Raw genomic sequence first — 13,282 nt, 5'->3', positions numbered from 1 at the left:
TAATTTCCACACTCCGAATTTTCTGCATAATATTTACACCACACATTGCCCTTATACAGGACATCTCCACTGCCTCCAACCATCTCCTCGCTGCTGCATTTACCACCCAAGCTTCACATCCATGTAAGAGTATTGGTACTACTATACTTTCATACATTCCCTTCTTTGCCTCCATAGATAACGTTTTTTGACTCCACATATACCTCAACGCACCACTCACCTTTTTTCCCTCATCAATTCTATGATTATTACAATCAAAAAGAAGCGCTAAGCCACAAGGGCTATACAGCGCTGCAGGGTAGGGAAGGAAGCGAGGGTATTGGGTGGCAGAAGGGAGGGGGGATGATCAGTAGGATACAGAAAACAGCGGGGCAGGGGATAGTACGGGGGTAGAGAGTAGCAAGAGATTGAAGTAGAAAGGGCTGAAGGTATAAGAATTTGTGAAGTCAGTCAGTTGTTGTCAAAAAGTCAATGAGAGAGTCCAGATGAAAGGTGGGTCCATCAGCGAGAAGGGAAGGTAAAGAGAGAGCAGCGGAGCGAAGACGACAACGGAGGTAAATTCTGCGTGCTCGTTGATAAAGTGGGCAGTCCAACAGAATGTGGCTGACTGATAATGGAGCTTGGCAATTCTCACAGAGAGGAGCAGGGCGCCTCTCCATGAGATATCCATGAGTTAGACGAGTATGGCCAATGCGAAGACGGGAGAGAGTAGTCTCCCAACCTCGACACTGGTGATAACAAGATGGCCAGTAACCTATACTCGGTTTAATAGATTGAAGTTTGTTGCCGAGCATAGTAGACCAACGTTGTTGCCAACGGGTGTGAAGGTGGGAAGATATTGCAGCAAAATAGTCCGTAAATGGAATACCTCTATATGAAACTGGTAGGTCATGTACTGCTGACCGCGCAGCAGTGTCTGCCTGTTCATTGCCCTGTATGTCAACATGACCAGGGACCCAACAAAAAACAATATCTTTATGCTTGGTAAAGATGCGGCGTAGCCAATGTTGGATACGGAGGACTAAGGGGTGAGGTGTATCAAATTTCTATATAGTCTGTAAAGCACTAAGGGAGTCTGAGACAACCACAAATGATGACACAGGCATAGATGCAATACGGATAAGTGCTGCAAGGATGGCATACAATTCAGCAGTAAAAATACTAGCCGAAGATAGTAAATGCCCTCGTACGATGCTGTCCAGAAACACTGCTGCGAATCCTATGCCATCAGAAGACTTAGAGCCATCTGTGTACACAGCAATGGCATGAGAATGAGAGTGGAAGTGGTCAAGAAAAAGAGAGCGGGAAGCGACCGTAGACAGTTAGGCTTTCGAGCAAGGGAGAGAGAAAGAACAGACTCTAAAAGCTGGAACTTCCCAGGGGGGTAGGGAAAAGTGAGATGCTACATGAATATAGAAAGGTGGTAATTGAAGAGAAGACGAGCGAATGAAGGCGAAGAGAGAAGGGACGGAGTAAACAGGGGCGGCGAACAAATAAAGAATGTCTACTAATATCAGTGACCATTCTATAAATGGAAGGATTGCGGAGATCATGAGAGCGTACATAGTAGCGAAGGCAATGGGCATCATGGCGATCGGATAAGGATGGAACGTTCGCTTCTGCATAGAGGCTCTCGACAGGGGAAGAGCGAAAAGCACCAAGGCATAAACGTAATCCTTGGTGATGAATGGGGTTAAGGCTAGAGAGAGTAGCAGGAGATGCCGCTGAATAGATCTGGTCACCATAATCAAGTTTCGATAAAATGAGGGTGGAATGTAGGTGAAGGAGCGTTCGACGATCAGCTCCCCATGAAAGATGAGCAAGGGTTTTAAGAAGGTTCAGCCGGCTGTGACAAGTTGCCTTCAGAGAGGTAATGTGAGGTTTCCAGGATAACCTACAGTCAAAGAGGAGGCCCAGAAACTTGACTGGATCACGTTCAGGGATACGGGAGCCATTGAGGTACAAAGGATGATCAGAGATGACAGAGCGTCTAGTGAAAGTAATTTGGTGGGTTTTAGTGCTGGAAAATTTAAACCCATGTGCGGTGGCCCAGTTGGAAACACGGTCAACTGCATGCTGGAGAGAAACTAATGAGGTGACAGTCAGCGCCTGCACAGGCAATAGCGAAGTCATCAACATAGAATGATGACCAAATATGTGATGGAAAACTAGAGGCCAAATCATTAATAGCGTGGAGAAAAAGTGTTGTGCTCAGAACACATCCCTGGGGGACACCTTCAGCTTGGATAAAGTCCGGGGAGAGCACATTATTAACCCGAACACGGAAATGCCTGTCAGTTAAAAAGTTCTTAAGGAAGGATGGTAGATTGCCTCAAAGGCCTAAGGAGTGGGCTTGGGCTAAAATATTATACCTCCAAGTTGTGTCATATGCCTTCTCAAGGTCAAAAAATATGGCAATAACCGAGTGGTTATTCGCAAAGGCATTACGAACATACGTATCCAAGCGTAGTAAGGGGTCTATGGTAGAACGTCCCTTACGAAAGCCATATTGATGAGTGGAAAGACTGTCGTGTGTCTCTAAATACCACACTAAACGTCTATTTACCAGGCGTTCCATCACTTTGCAAACTGCACTGGTAAGAGCAATGGGACGATAGTGGGAGGCTTCATGTCCCATAGTGCCTGGTTTGTGGAAAGGGAGAACAATGGCAGATTTCCACAGCTGTGGAAGAACTTGTGACCAAATAAGATTGTAAAGGCATAATAGGACTGCAAGGCTGACTGATGTAAATGTTGTAGCATATGAATGTGAATGTCGTCGGGCCCAGCTGCCGATGATCGGCAAGCTGAGAGTGTTGCCTCCAGTTCTTGAAGTGTAAAAGGCACATTATACTGTTCTTCTCTGAGAGAAGAAAAGTCCAAGGGTGCTAACTCTCTGGCAGACTTTGAGGAAAGAAACGAGGGGCATAGATGGAGTCCCTGAGAAATACGGACCAGATGATTGCCAATTTCATTGGCAACATCTAGTGGGTTTGCTATATCAACACCGGCAACCCGCAGAACAGGCGCCGGGTCAGGAGAATATTTACCACTCAGTTTTCGTACTTTTTTCCAGACCGCACTCATAGAGGAAGCAGAGGTGATGGTGGAGACATAATCTCGCCAGCAAGTGCGTTTAGCATCACGGATGACACGGCGAGCAATCGCACGCTTCTGCTTAAAATCAAGAAGTCTCTCCGTGGTTCTGTTGTACCGGTACCTGCCCCATGCAGTGCATTTCAAACGTACTGCACGAGCACAAGCAGGAGACCAAGGCACGCATTTCTGAGAATGCCTGCCCGAAGTTTGGGGTATACAATTAGAAGCGGTGATTAAAACGGAGGACGAGAAGAGGTGTAAAAGCTCATCAATGGAGGACGAAGAAGGAACCTCTCTAAAAACAGTTAGGTGTGAGTAAAGATTCCAATTTGCCTGATCAAATTGCCAGCGTGGAATGCGAAGAGGTGGTGAATATGAAGGGGAAGTAAGAATGATTGGGAAATGATCGCTGCCATGTAAATCCGGGAGAACAGGCCAAGTGAAGTCTAATGCGGCGGAGGAAGAGCAGACTGAGAGATCGATGCAAGAGAGAGTGAGAGTCCGAGGATCAAAATGGGTGTGAGTACACGTACCTGTATTTAAAACATGGAGGGGGTGGGTGGCAAGAAAAGCCTCTAACTGAATGCCACGGGAATCACAGTGAGACCCCCCCCCCCCGAGGAAATGATGGGCATTAAAATCGCCAAATAACAGAATCGGTGGCGGTAATGATGAAACAAGAAAGGCAATATCCGGAATAGATAATGCCTGAGAAGGAGAGAGATATAAAGAACAGAGCGTATACCACCTATGCAAGTGGATACGGGCTGCTGTGTAATGCAGCGAACCCCTCAAGGAAGGTTCCTTGATGTTGGTGAGGGGCTCTTGATTTAGGGAATTGGATCTGTGCTCCAGTTCCCCGAATTAAGCCTGAATGCCTTCCACATCCCCCCCCAGGTGCTGTATAATCCTCTGGGTTTAGCGCTTCCCCTTGATTATAATAATAATAATGCAGCGAAGTACGAACAAATAGCTGATGGTACGGAATATCATTGCGTAGAAGGGAACTTTCATTAAAGGTCCCATCAGGAAAAGGATCTGACGAATGCAATAAATTATAGCCTGAGATGGGAGAGAGAACAGCAGAGTGTAATTTTAGTTCCTGTAAGCAAACACCAACAGGGGAAAACTGGGAGAGTAACATCCGAAGCTCACCCCGATTACCCCTGAGGCCGCATATATTCCACTGTAAATAGGCCATGATTGGCAATGATAAAGATACTTGAAATCCGCAGGTAAGGGTTCCTATGGACTAGAGGGGTTAGAAAAGTCCACATGCGGAGGCAGCGGAAAACGTTCAAGCAGCGAAGGTGAACGGTGTGCTGTGAAGAAAGGAGTTGCGCAGATGGAGGAGAGGAGAGAGAAGGAACAGAGGGTGGATCAGTGTCCATTGATGGTTTGGTCTCTGCAATATATTCAGAGATTGTTTCAAGTGTTTCGGAATTCAGAGATGTCGTATGGGAGACAATATTGGAGATGGTAGGGGGAGGATGAGTAAAGATTGGAACGGTAATGGACTGTACCAAGGTAGGGGGGGGGCGAAAGGGTGGAGGGAACTGGAGAAGAAGCGTGGAAGGGGGCAGAAGAGGCAGAAACCTGGGAGGTGGCAGAAGAGGAAGAAACCTGGGAGGGAACAGGGGAGGTAGGTATAGTACGAGGAGGAGGGTGAACCTCTACACTTGTAACAGAGCCAGTGAGAGGGGAAGAACCCGGTACAGAGACAGGGAAGGTAAAATGAGGAGGTGAAAGTAGGGAAGGAGGGGTTAAAGGATCTTTTTTTGACTTCTGAGAAGTAGAGGGACGATTGGGAGGAGGTGTCGTACGAGGTCTCGTCGATACTGAGGCTTGTGAGGGAGAACACGAAGAAGCGTGAACAGACTGAGGCGTTGAAGTAGGGACGTCTGAGCCTAGGACAGCAAAAGAATTAGATACACGTACAGGAGTGACTATGGGAGAGGTAACCACAGAGGAGGCTGCAGAAGATGGAACCCCAGAAGTGGGGGGACGTTTTGAAACACGGGAATAAGAAACACGAGGTAGTCTCCCTCGGAGGCGGAGATGAGAAACTGCCATGGCATAAGGGGGACCTTCTGCCTCTTTGAGTGTGCCGGGTGTTTTTGTCTATGTCTGCTATGACGATGAGGAACAGCAGAGGTGCCAGGACAGTGCCTTATGTGCTGAGGTTTTGACCATGCTGATGCTGGATCTTGCCCTGTTCACTACTACTTTTTATGTTCTGTGTGTTAGGAAACCGAAAATCCATCTGCCTACCTTTCCCATAATGCCCATGACCTTCATTTTGTGTGCTATCACTCCATGATCGCATTTGCCAAACGCCTTTGCAAAATCTGTGTAAATCACATCTGCGTTTTGGTCGTCTTCCAGTGCCTTCGTAATTCTGTCATAATGGTTCAGCAGCTGTGACAGACATGATCATCCTGTTCTAAAACCATGCAGGTTTGGGTTATGTTGGTTGTGTTGGTCCATGAAATTTGTAACCTGCTGTCTCATCACTCTTGCAAAGATTTTGATGATGAGAGAGGTTAAGGCTACTGGTCTGTAATTTTTAGGTAGTGCTCTACTACCTCATGACTGCCTCGTCTTTCCAATTTTTTTTGACCATTTCTCCTTATTTAAATATCCCCCATTGATGCTGTCATCTCAACGTGGTCCCCTCAAGGAAGGTTCCTTGATGTTGGTGAGGGGCTCTTGATTTAGGGAATTGGATCTGTGCTCCAGTTCCCCGAATTAAGCCTGAATGCCTTCCACATCCCCTCCCCCAGGCGCTGTATAATCCTCCGGGTTTAGCGCTTCCCCGTTGATTATAATAATAATAATCTCAACGTGGTGGCTGAATTTCAGTGGCTTAGCATGACTTACGAACTGAAATCCCCCTCCCTAATTTAACTTACATAGTAAGGATTTTCCCCATTCATTAGACTTGGCTTTGGGGAATTATGGAATGGGATCACCATTTTTCATTGCCTTGTACTTCTGCCAACTGCAATGGTTAGATTAAGGATCCCAAGCTTTATTGACAAGCTATTTACAGGTTAAGGATTCCTAACTTTATTGACAAGCTGAGAGCTGTTACCTACATCAGCTCATTTGAAAGCATTTTTATTGTTATGAGACATACAAGTAGGAAACAGGATGAAGTTGGAACCATCTGTGGGCCAGCATTTTTATTTGATCAACTGACTATCTCGTTGACATCATAATGCTGTACGAATGTGTTCCATACTTGAGTCATCCTGGGGATAAGTGATCTCAGATGAAGTGATGTTCTGGAGAAGGGTACAGCCAGAGTGAAGTTGCTGCTTTCTGCCCGTCTTGTGGTATAGAAGCTTGCTTCACGCTGTCCTCGAAATGGACCCAAGTGTGGTACTTTGACAATATTGGCCTTGTACATAACAGTAAGGCCACCCACATCCCTCCTGTGTTGAAGGCTCTGCTGAAATGACAGATCTATCCAGGATTGGTCCAGGCGAGAGATGAGACGTCTTGCTCTGTTCTCTACTCTGTCAAGCAGTCGCAGATGAGAGGGGGGCAGGCAAACCAAGAAAGTGGAGCATACTCAAGGTGTGAGCATACTTGTGCCTCATACAGAATCATGCAACCCCTACTGTCAAGCAGACATGAGATACGGCAAAGTGCTGTAAGCTTCCTGGCTGCCTTGTTTGCAAGATTTACAGTGTGGTTCTTCATGGTCAGTTTGGAGTCAAATTTAACCCCAAGGATATCAACTTCTTCCCCAGGTGCCAACACCCTCCCATTCATCCTTACTACTGCACCGGCATTACCATCATGGTGCCTAGAGACCATCATCATTTGTGTTTTCTCAGGTGCAAATGTTACTTGCCATCTATTTCCCCAAGCTGATATAGCTCTTAGCTGGTGATTTATGTAGCTTAGAGCAGCTGGCATTTCTTCTCTTGGATAAGTGAATGTCAGTGTACAGTCGTCTTCATATGCATGGGATCCTGGGATCCATGGGATCCTTGTGGAACACTTGCCCCAATAGGATGTCTTGCTGATTCCATTCCATTGAGAACAACCCTTAGAGATCTACCATGAAGGTAAACACTGAGGAGACATAGCGTAGAGCCTGCAATTCCCAGAGTTTGCAGTTTTGCTAAGAGGCCCTGGTGCCACACCCAGTCGAAAGTGCCAGCAGTGTCCAGTGCTACCACACATCTGACTTTGGATTCATCAATCTCTCTCTATCTCTCTCTCTCTCTCTCTCTCTCTCTCTCTCTATATATATATATATTTATATATATATATATATTTATATATATTTATATTATATATATTTATATATATTTACAGGAAGGCCCCACTTATACGGCGGGTTAGGTTCCAGGCTACCGCCGTAAAGCGGAAACCGCCGTAAAGTGGAACACCCTTTTTTTCCACTTATAAATGCATACAAACACTAGATAACAAGTTTACACTAACATATATTAAGTTAGCAATAGAACCAGGCATCAAAAAACAATAAAAAGGTACAATACACACATAGTGCACTCATTACTTACCTTAAAATATTTATAGTCTTAATCTAGGGTGAGACAAGTAGTATTTATTGTAAGAAATCAAGTGTGGTAGGTATTGTAATAGCCAGGCTACCTCACCAGGCCACCCCACCCACACATACTATTCTATGATATTTAAGCATCCCAGAGCGATAAAATGTATATACAGTTCACTCATTACTTACCTTAAAATATTTGTAGTCTTAATGTAGGGTCAGGAGTAAGTAAATGAGATAAAACGAATAAATGAGAGAGAGAAAGAATGAGTACATGAGAGGTGACAGGCCAGGCACAGAGTAAACAAACCAGGCTCCCACATCTTATATTTATGTTTATTTATTCTATTGTGGGGTGTATTTATCATCTTTTTATGTTATGTATCGTGTTTATTATATAATTTTGAAAAAAATATCATGGCTGGATTAATGAAAATGTGTATATTACCGTAATATACGACATTTAATGAGACTCGGTGACTATTGTTATTATCACCACTTGTGGAAGTCGTCTGCTACCACAGCTCACATTTATGTTTATTTATTCTACTGTGGGGTGTATTTATCTTATTTATATGTTATGCATCGTGTTTATTATATAATTTTGAAAAAAATATCATGGATGGATTAATGAAAATGTGTATATTACCGTAATATACGACATTTAATGAGACTCGGTGACTATTGTTATTATGGCGTCACTTGTGGAAGTCGTCTGCTCACATCTCACATTTATGTTTATTTATTCTACTGTGGGGTGTATTTATCTTATTTATATGTTATGCATCGTGTTTATTATATAATTTTGAAAAAAATATCATGGATGGATTAATGAAAATGTGTATATTACCGTAATATACGACATTTAATGAGACTCGGTGACTATTGTTATTATCACCACTTGTGGAAGTCATCTGCTACCACAGCTCACATTTATGTTTATTTATTCTACTGTGGGGTGTATTTATCTTATTTATATGTTATGCATCGTGTTTATTATATAATTTTGAAAAAAATATCATGGATGGATTAATGAAAATGTGTATATTACCGTAATATACGACATTTAATGAGACTCGGTGACTATTGTTATTATGGCGTCACTTGTGGAAGTCGTCTGCTCACATCTCACATTTATGTTTATTTATTCTACTGTGGGGTGTATTTATCTTATTTATATGTTATGCATCGTGTTTATTATATAATTTTGAAAAAAATATCATGGATTAATGAAAATGTGTATATTAACGTAATATACGACATTTAAATGACTTGATGTATGTAAGTTTATTTAGGTACAGGTATACATAAGTATAATTATCAGAGTATATATAAAATATGAAATAACTTTTAAAAACATTTGAAATTTTGGAGTTTCCAGACAAAATGGAGAGACTTAGTGCTTACTGAGCTCATGGAGAATGTAAACAAACAGGGTGGGACACGGTGACCGTATTAGAAAGTCAGGTGGGGGGAGCCGTATAGTGAGTTTTGGTCATAATTTGAAATGTCCGTATTAGCGGAACGCCGTAAAGTGAAACGCCGTAAAGCGGGGCCTTCCTGTATATTATATATATATATATAAATATATATATATATATATTATATATATATATATATATATATATATATATATATATATATATATATATATATATATCACAGAATGGAAAAAAATCTTGTCTTGACACATCCTTCCTCCACTGGTGTCCCTGTGAAAGTGACTCCCAATGATTTCTATAAGGACAAAATTTATGGCAACAGCCAAGAGCGAGACTCAACCTAATATGGCTGGCCCTGGCCATGGCTCTGATATTGCTCCCATTTCTGAAGATGACTCTGTAGATGTCCCAGATGTCAGGTGCCACAGCCACAGTTGCTTCTGTATACTCTGGTGCTGGGAAGGACCAGAAGCACAACTCAAAGAACTCAAATCACACCCACAGGCACAAGTCCTCTGTCTAACCAGAGCAGTGTGTCATATGCTTCACTTTCAGGCCCAAATAATGGGAAGAGTGAGACGAAGCATTTACAGAAATCTGGGGAGCACCCATCCTGTCTCTAGTCAGGATGGGGCTGTCAAATGCTTCCTCTCAGAGGAAGTGGTTTGACAGCAGCTTGACCCCTTCACTGTCATACATAGATCTACATTGTTGATGCTAGGGTCACTTATGTAGATCTATGTTTTGAGCTTGGCTCTCTCATATAAGTTGCAAGCAATAAATTTTGGCCTAGACAAAACAGAATGAGTCTTGTGTAGTAAGTGTGCACAGCACAAAATTTTTTTCCCCCATACTGTGCATGATGGTAAAAACAAACCTCTGACCTTGTGTTTGGGTGACAGTTTTAATGGTTTCATTGGCTGTTTCTTGGTATCATTTGATAAAGAGGATGGGAGACTATGCTTTCCTGGCTCTACATTGGCCATACATGCCTTACCCATGGGTATCTCATGGAAAGGTGCCCTATTCCTCTGTGAGATTTGTCGGGTCCCTATTTCAGTTCTTCACTTTCTTGTTAATTGCCGGGTTTACCAGTTAGCTCAGAGGATATGCTTCCAACGATGCTGCCGACCTGCCACTCTTACTTTATCTTCCCTTCTTGCAGACGGTCCAGCCTTTGACCTACATTCACTTTTTGACTTTTTGTCAGCAACTGCTTTACTGTACAAACTTTGACACATAGCCCTTAGCGTTCCTTCCAACCATTTTCTCCCTTCACCTCTGATCCCCTCTCATCCTAGCTGTTTATAGCCCCAGCATTATTTTCTGCCCTGCAGTGCTGTATGACCCTTGTCGGTTTAGTGCTTTCTTTGATTATAACAATAATTGATAAAGAGGAAGATGTATTCCTGAAATAGAGATAATTTTGGATTCAGGACCAGGAGTAGCTTGAAATTAGGACCAGGAGTAGCAGAAAAATTTGATTTTTAACAATTTCTGATCAAAGGAGGTTCTTTGATGCTTGTGAGGGGCTCTTGATATGGGGAATTGAATCTGTGTTCCAATTCCTTGAATTAAGCTTGAATGCCTTCGGGCCCCCCCTTCCATAAGTGCTGTATAATCCCTACGGGTTTAGTGTTGCCCCATAATTTTAAAGATTTACCTGAGGATAAGTAAGGCCCTTTACACCCCCATTCTATTTTATGAGTTTTTACTAATCTGATTCAATTATTGGGTTGCTGTAAACCATGACCAGTCATTCCTGTGATGAGAAATTCAAAATGGAGGGCAAGTGTAATATATTAGAGGCCTGAAGACATGATTACTCAACAGTGGAAATGTTGATTTAGTGCCTGGAAGGTCCACAGTGTTTATTTTGGACTCTGTTATTAAACTGGATCTTATTTTAATTTTGTGTAAAGTTGACCAAATTACTTGTAGCTTTTAACTTTATAGGATAATTCTGGTAGTTGAATGGATGGTTTCTTGTGCTTAATCGACAGAACAGAATAGCCAAGAATTTGCTTAAAGATGAGCAATGACATTGGTTTAAACTGGGCTCAAAGTGGGTGAAATCACTGATGCATAAATTGTGCCCAGACTGCTAACTTTGTGCCAGCATAATTCTGTAAGTTTTCCATCAAATTTCATAATTTTGGTGTCATTACCTCCAGAAAAAGATTTTCAACCATTTCAGATTTTTTTTTAAATACCGACACTGTCAGCACTTTTGATATCGGCTTCTGACAGTGAAGAAATTAGAGGGGTCTGGTTCCCAGACCTCTTCCTCTGAAAAATGAGAACCACTCTCCAAAGGACTTCTTGGTGCAGTGGTACAGCACTGGACCTGTTACCAATCAGAACCATGTTTTGAGTCCCTGTCCATTCTTGCATTTATTCACTGGCATTCATTCATTACAAATTTTCAGTTTATAGACCATACAACTTTGAGAAATATAAGAACAGATGTACTATGGGAAAGGGCAGTTGGATCATAGATGGTGGCCACTGTTGTAGACATGACACAACAGCGCTATCTGTAAAACGTCCCTATTATAAGTGTCGGCCAGTGGTATAGCACTATACCTGCTGTTGTCAGGACCGTGGTTAGACATCCCATGTGAGTGTGTTAGATAGGAGTGAGTGGAGGTAAACGCTTATTGGGACTTGACAAGCTGTTGGAGCATGAGCAAGGCAACATTTTGTGAAGGGATTCATGGAAACCAGTTAACTGAACCTGAGTACTGGTAGTGGAAAATACAGTGCCTGCACTCTTAAGGAGGGTTGGAGATATTTGCAGTTTGGAGGGGCATCTCAACTGTAGTATCAGTGCCACTCTTGCAATACATACATATATACACAGCTTGATGCTGGTGAGGGGCTCTTGATCTAGGGAATTGGATTTGTGCTTCAGTTCCCTGATTTAAGTCTGAATGCCTTCCACATCTCCCACAGGTGCTGTATAATCCTGTGGGTTTAGTGCTTTTTTTTTTAACAAGTTGGCCGTCTCCCACCAAGGCAGGGTGACCCAAAAAGAAAAAGAAAATACTTTCATCATTATTCAACACTTTCACCTCACTCACACATAATCACTGTTTTTGCAGAGGTGCTCAGAATACAACAGTTTAGAAGTATAGACATATAAAGATACACAACATATCCCTCCAAACTGCCAATATCCTAAACCCCTCCTTTAAAGTGCAGGCATTGTGTTTCCCATTTCCGTGACTCAAGTCCGGCTATATAAAATAACTGGTTTCCCTGAATCCCCTCACTAAATATTACCCTGCTCACACTCCAACGGCTCGTCAGGTCCCAAATATCATTCGTCTCCATTCACTCCTATCTAACATGCTCACTCACGCTTTCTGGAAGTCCAAGCCCCTCGCCCACAAAACCTCATTTACCCCCTCCCTCCACCCTTTTCGAGGACGACCCCTACCCCACCTTCCTTTCCCTACAGATTTATATGCTCTCCATGTCATTCTGCTGTATAGCCCTTGTGGCTTAGCGCTTCTTTTTGATTATAATAATAATAATCCATGTCATTCTACTCTGATCCATTCTCTCTAAATGACCAAACCACCTCAACAACCCCTCTTCAGCCCTCTGACTAATACTTTTATTAACTCCACACCTTCTAATTTCCACACTCCGAATTTTCTGCATAATATTTACACCACACATTGCCCTTAGACAGGACATCTCCACTGGCTCCAACCGCCTCCTCGCTGCAGCATTTACAACCCAAGCTTCACACCCATATAAGAGTGTTGGTACTACTATACTTTCATACATTTCCTTCTTTGCCTCCATAGATAAGATTTTTTGCCTCCACATATACCTCAATGCACCACTCACCTTTTTTCCTTCATCAATTCTATGATTAACCTCATCCTTTATAAATCCATCTGGTGACACGTCAACTCTCAAATATCCTAAAACATTCACTTCTTCCATACTCCTCCACCCCAATTTGATATCCAATTTTTCTTTATCTAAATAATTTGATACCCTCATCACCTTACTCTTTTCTATGTTCATTTTCAACTTTCTACCTTTACACACACTTGATTATAATATTAATACATAAAGAAACAAGTGATTTTGAATCATTAACAGAACCGCGGCTGGCCAGAACTCGATCTTGCATTCCCATGCCTAGCCCTTTGAGAACTGAACACAGCACGCATCACTCTATCCACTG

Source organism: Cherax quadricarinatus, chromosome 30, assembly GCF_038502225.1.
Source record: "Cherax quadricarinatus isolate ZL_2023a chromosome 30, ASM3850222v1, whole genome shotgun sequence".
Taxonomy (NCBI): domain Eukaryota; kingdom Metazoa; phylum Arthropoda; class Malacostraca; order Decapoda; family Parastacidae; genus Cherax; species Cherax quadricarinatus.
The sequence above is the reverse complement of the archived record's forward strand: the minus strand, read 5'-3'. Positions refer to the sequence as shown.